This window comes from Lactuca sativa, chromosome 3 (assembly GCF_002870075.4).
Source record: "Lactuca sativa cultivar Salinas chromosome 3, Lsat_Salinas_v11, whole genome shotgun sequence".
Lineage (NCBI taxonomy): Eukaryota > Viridiplantae > Streptophyta > Magnoliopsida > Asterales > Asteraceae > Lactuca > Lactuca sativa.
Window position 1 is genome coordinate 70,371,676 of NC_056625.2, and position 5,689 is coordinate 70,377,364.

The window sequence follows — 5,689 nt, forward strand, 5'->3', positions numbered from 1 at the left end:
AATTATTAGAGGTTTTCTTCTTTTTTATTTCCTCCAGCTTGTGTAAACGGTATGCTTCATCATCTTCTCCATCCTTCTTCTCAGACAGCTTCCTCAACATGCAATCTTTAGCAAAGTGATTTTTTTCATGGCAGAAATTGCAGTCATATCCAGAGTCACCTACAGGCTTGCTCTCCTTCTTCACTTCTTCTTGTTGAGGAGGGTTTTTGACCTCCTCTTTCGCCTTTTCTAAACTGTAGCTCCCTTTCCAGTTTCTGTTCTTGTAGGTAGGGAACTTTTGCGATCAAACTTCTTGGGCTTAGAGACCATTAATGCATATTTGTCATTTGTCAGATCACATTTCGAGAGATCCAACTCTTCTTCTTCTTCAACCATGTTCTTTCCCTTTGAGAGAAGAGCCAAAGATCCCATACTAGAAACCACTTCCGTTTACTTAGTCACTACATTTTCATGTGACTTGAGTATTCCCACAAGCTTCGCCAATAAATAGGTTTTGAATTGTTCATGAGCTTTCACAGCTAAAACCACCGCCATCCATTCGGGTCTTTGGCCATTCATAAAAGTGAACTTTTGTTCGATCACTTCTCTACCAATTCCATGCTTGATCATCTTGCTAAGAAGATGATTGAAATGATCAAACGCCTGAATGAGTTTTTCTTTTGCCTTTTGATTGAAGTCACCAAACTCCGAACGCATAAGAGTTTGGATTGAATGCTCTAGATCCTCATCTGTGGAATACAACTCCTTAAGCCTATCCCATATTTGTTTTGCTATTGTGCATGAACTAACCAGCCGAAACATATTAGATTGTAAGGCAAATCTGATCATCCTCATGGCTTTAATGTTGCTCATTAGTTTTTCCTTCTTGTCTTGAGAACTTTCTCCATGTCAATCATGAGCTGATTATATTCCTTTTGCATCTTGATGGTTTTATTTGTTCTAGAATGAACGTACGGGCCCAAGGTAATAGCCTCCCAGATTAGATACCCATTTTCCTCTGAGCCAAGAACATAATCTTCAAAGTGATGCGTCCAGACTTCATAATCTTGAGTATATAAAATCGGGATTCTCGTGGTAGATCCAATACTATTGGAGATGTTAATGGAGTTGGAATAAGAGTCTTCGTGTGATATGATGATTTGTTTTGATAACCTGTCAAGAATCAGACTAGTAAACAGAGTTAGGGTAAGATCGAGATCTAAGAGCAACGTCAATAACCAGATGACGGCTCTAACAAATATGATAATAGCAAAAACCCTAAAACCTTCTTCAACAGAAGAGATGCTTATGGGTTACACAGTCTCCTGCTCTGATACCAATTGATGAGTTGAAAACTTTTTTAAGATCGAATAGATTCTTAACAAGCAAATAAAAGCGTGAACACACATAATGAACCAAACAAGTGTTGAATGATTAATATGCAACACCTCAGAAGAGCTCGACAAAGAACTTCTACTGTAGAGGTGTGCTAGGGTTAGAGTACAATAATGAAAATAATAATGAGAAGCATACTAAGAATGATGCATGCATGCACCATTTATACCAAACCCTATTAAACTAAACACGATTGGGCAGGCCCAGACCGTGACTATCATGGACCGAACTAAAGGCCCAATGACACAACATCTTAAACCCAACAGAAGCCTAGCATGAAACAATAGAGTTCGAATGGCATTATTTAAAGAGTGTAACATGCGTTCAGATTTACCATTCTCTTGAGACATGTATGAACATGAAAAACCGATTTGAATTCCGTTTTGAGCAAAAAAATGATGAAATTTGTTATTGTTATATTCGCTTTCATTATCACATTGGAAAGATTTAATGTCAGTATTAAATTGTTTATTGACAAAAGATCGAAAATGCACAAACTTGTCCAAAACATCAAATTTGGATTGAATTGGGTAGACCCACACAAAACAAGTGAAATCATCTAAAAATATGACATAATATTTAATTCCACTCAAACTTTCAATAGGAGATGTCTAAACATCAGAATGAATATCTTCAAAGGAAAAACTTGAAACAGAAGTAGACGAACTACAGGGCAACCTAACATGTTTGCCCATTTGACACGCATGACATAAAATAGAGTCTTTAGTAGACGAACAAGAAATAAGATGATTATTGACTAAATTCTTTAAAATATGATGACCGGGGTGACCAAGACTTTAATGCCAGATTGACAGAGCAATGGAGATGAAAGCTTGAGTAGTTGGAGAAGTGACAGGGTAGAGATCACCAGTGCTATCACATCGGATGAGAATTTTTTTGGTGCGAAAATCCTTCACAGAAAATCCAAACGAGTCAAAATCAATGGAACAATCATTTTCACGAAAAAAAGAAGAACATATATTAAATTTTTAATAATGGAAGACGTAATTAAGACATTTTTTAGACTCAAAGTATGATAAGGGTTAGAGAGCGGAAGAGTGGTGTGCCCCATTTTAGCTACAGGTATTGCAGATCAATCACCAACTAATACAGATGAAGAAAAAAAATACTATTTTTATCAAAAACGGAATTGAGAATACCTGCATTCGAGTGTAGATGGGAGGTGCCACCTGTTGGGTTTTGATACGAAATATAAGTTTGTTTTTTTTTTTTACAAAAACTGGCAACGGAAGACATTAAAAATATGAAGTTTATTTTTAGTTCATAACAAAAGCAAACCATCATGGATCCATTTATAGAAGTTAGAATGAAATAAAAAACAACCATAGGATGTTTTAGTGATAACCTTTGAAGCCTTTGAACCCATTTGGTTTTGGGGTGTTGATGAAGATAGCAAAAATCAAAGAATATGATTTCTCTACAAGTATCCACCATCAAGAGTAAGGCACTTGGAATGCTAGTTCCTTCTTGTATTCTTGAGTGTCTTAAGCCTTTAACTACTTAACTCAAATAAGCACTAAAGGAGACAACTAAAGAAGGCTTTAATCACCAAAGTAAAGCACCAAACTTCAAAGAGTTGGAGCTTCTTAATACTCACTGTTTTTAGAGAAAAAGAAGGGAAGAAAGAAGACCAAAAATATAGCAAAAATGCAAGCCTCATGCATCTCTTATATAGTCCATGCAAAGTAAGGCCTTTTTATTAAAATACTCTAAAGTATTTCTAGCCTCTAGAAGCATGGGTGACAAAGCATGGAAGTGGAAAAGCAACCCCCATATTTTAATATTTGGCCATACCTCTTGAAAAGAGGAGGATTCTTTATTTTTTTAATAAAACTTCAAGTTTATAAACTATAAACTTTGTCTTTAGGTAAAAGACAAAAGAATCTAACTAGTCCAAAATATAGTACATGGCTTATTAATTCATACCATATGAAATAATAACTAGTTATACTTTCTTATAATTATTATTTTCATAAAACAATAATTATTCCCAAATTAAAAATACAAGAATTGATATTATTTATTAATAATCATATTGATAATAAATATAAAAATGTGCCAACTTGATAAAGGTGTCACCCTATAGGATCATATATTATTAACAATATCACTCCATAATGATTCTTGGGTATATAGATTCTACAATCTCCCACTTGCACAAGATTCATTATAAACTGACATAGAGAGTAGCTAACGTCTAATAATGGGCTACTGGCCCTAACAACATATGAAGGGTGTCATCTCATCAACAACCAATTCCAGGAGTTCTAAGCTACAGTTGTTACTAAAGGTGTGGTATCAATTATTCATTTGTCTCAGACATCATGTTGAACATGAGATACGGATCACGGCCAATCTCATTTAGTGTTCAACTTTTAGTAAGGCCTTAGATGTCGAACTCTTAACGAATAAGAGGGACAAATCCCATCTCGACTACATACACCTTTAGTAACAACTGTAGTAAGGCATCATGTTGAACATGAGATACGGATCACGGCCAATCTCATTTAGTGTTCAACTTTTAGTAAGGCCTTAGATGTCGAACTCTTAACGAATAAGAGGGACAAATCCCATCTCGACTACATACACCCATCAATGTAGTTCATGTCATACCCAACGATGGTCCTTATGACTGCCTTTTACGAAACAACGTTAAACCATGTCAAAGCACAAAAATTCTTACACTTCAAGTCCCAAATATGTATCTCAAGTCTAAGAATACAAAGATAAAACCTTGATCAAAACATCACTCTTGACTATGATCCATAAAGTGGTTTTGATACAGGTCAAGTCCAATACTTATTCTCCTAATCAAATACCTAGGAAGTTAGCAGCAGCTCTTGCTATTATCATCTCCATAAAAATCCACCAATCCACTCATATTAGTCTTACTTCATAGATGTTCCCACACCTATGAATGACTATGGACATTTAGAATAACCTAGTTATTCAAGGATTTAAACATGCTAATATAGAAAAAAATATATTATTTAATGAATGACTCATATCCATTATCTCAACTCATTACAATATATGTTGGCTTTATTATTCCAATATACAAATACTAAATTTCAATCAATACATTTACTTATATCGACAATGCCCTATAGCAACAGCTTAACTTTCATGCTTTAGCTAATTATGGAGCTTTGTCAAGTAGATTTGTCAAACTTGATTTGTGTAAACTTTGCGAATACAATCATTTTTAGTTTTATATATAACTCATATATAAAGAAAAACTATTGAGAATGAATTAGATGCTTGAAATATGACTTAGATACCAAAACTTGCATAGTGGGATTACTCATAGTCATAATGAACTATACATTAAGCATCTTTGTATGTGGTTCTCCAAAACGCGAGGTACTCTAACTCAGATGTGTAACTGTAATTAAAATCTACATGAATCACTATTCATGTAACTATCGCTTCATTCATAATGAGGACATGCCCGATTGTGGCTGAGAGTCATCTCAATCTATTTGAAAATTTAGCAGATGTGTAACAACTTTAAACATAGCTTTCTTTCAAATACTCTGTAGACTAGGAATATTCCTCTAGTTCTCTCAAGTAATTTAGAATATTCCTATAAGTCACACAATGACTTATTCTCAGATTATAGTGGTATCATTCGACATGCTCTAAGCATAAGACTTATTTAGCCTTTATGCATAACATTGACACATATGATTAATCCAATTGTGTTAGCATATAGAATACAATCATATTATATAGTTCAAAAACATTTGAACTAGGACTTTGCTCAAAATCATGCCATGTGGTTTTTGACAAGATAACTCTCTTAGAGTCCTTTATCTTAAGCTCTTTAAGATCTTTGACAATCAATACAATTTTACTTAATCATTTAAGTTTCCATGATCTATCTATATAGATCTTTATGCCATGAATTAGTATGTCATCTACATATAAGGCTAAGACTGTTACTGTGCTCCCACTAGCTTTGTAGAAAACACTAGAGTCGTCTTGGTTTATAATCAGATCACACTATGTAATTATCTTATAAGAAAGAAGATCCTTACCTTGAGATGTTAGCTTAAATCTGAGAAGATTTTCAATCATGTATGTTTTCTCCCATGAAAACTCACTTACTCTTTATATTCAAACTATATCGAGGAAGATTAATCAAGCTCATACTTGATAATAATACATGAATGCATCTCTATGTGTTTTATTAGTTTCTAATCAACTATTGAGCAGATTCAACAACAGTTAAAAACTTGCTAGTTCCAAACTATGATGCATTTAGCTTATGGATCTTTAGCTCTTAAATATC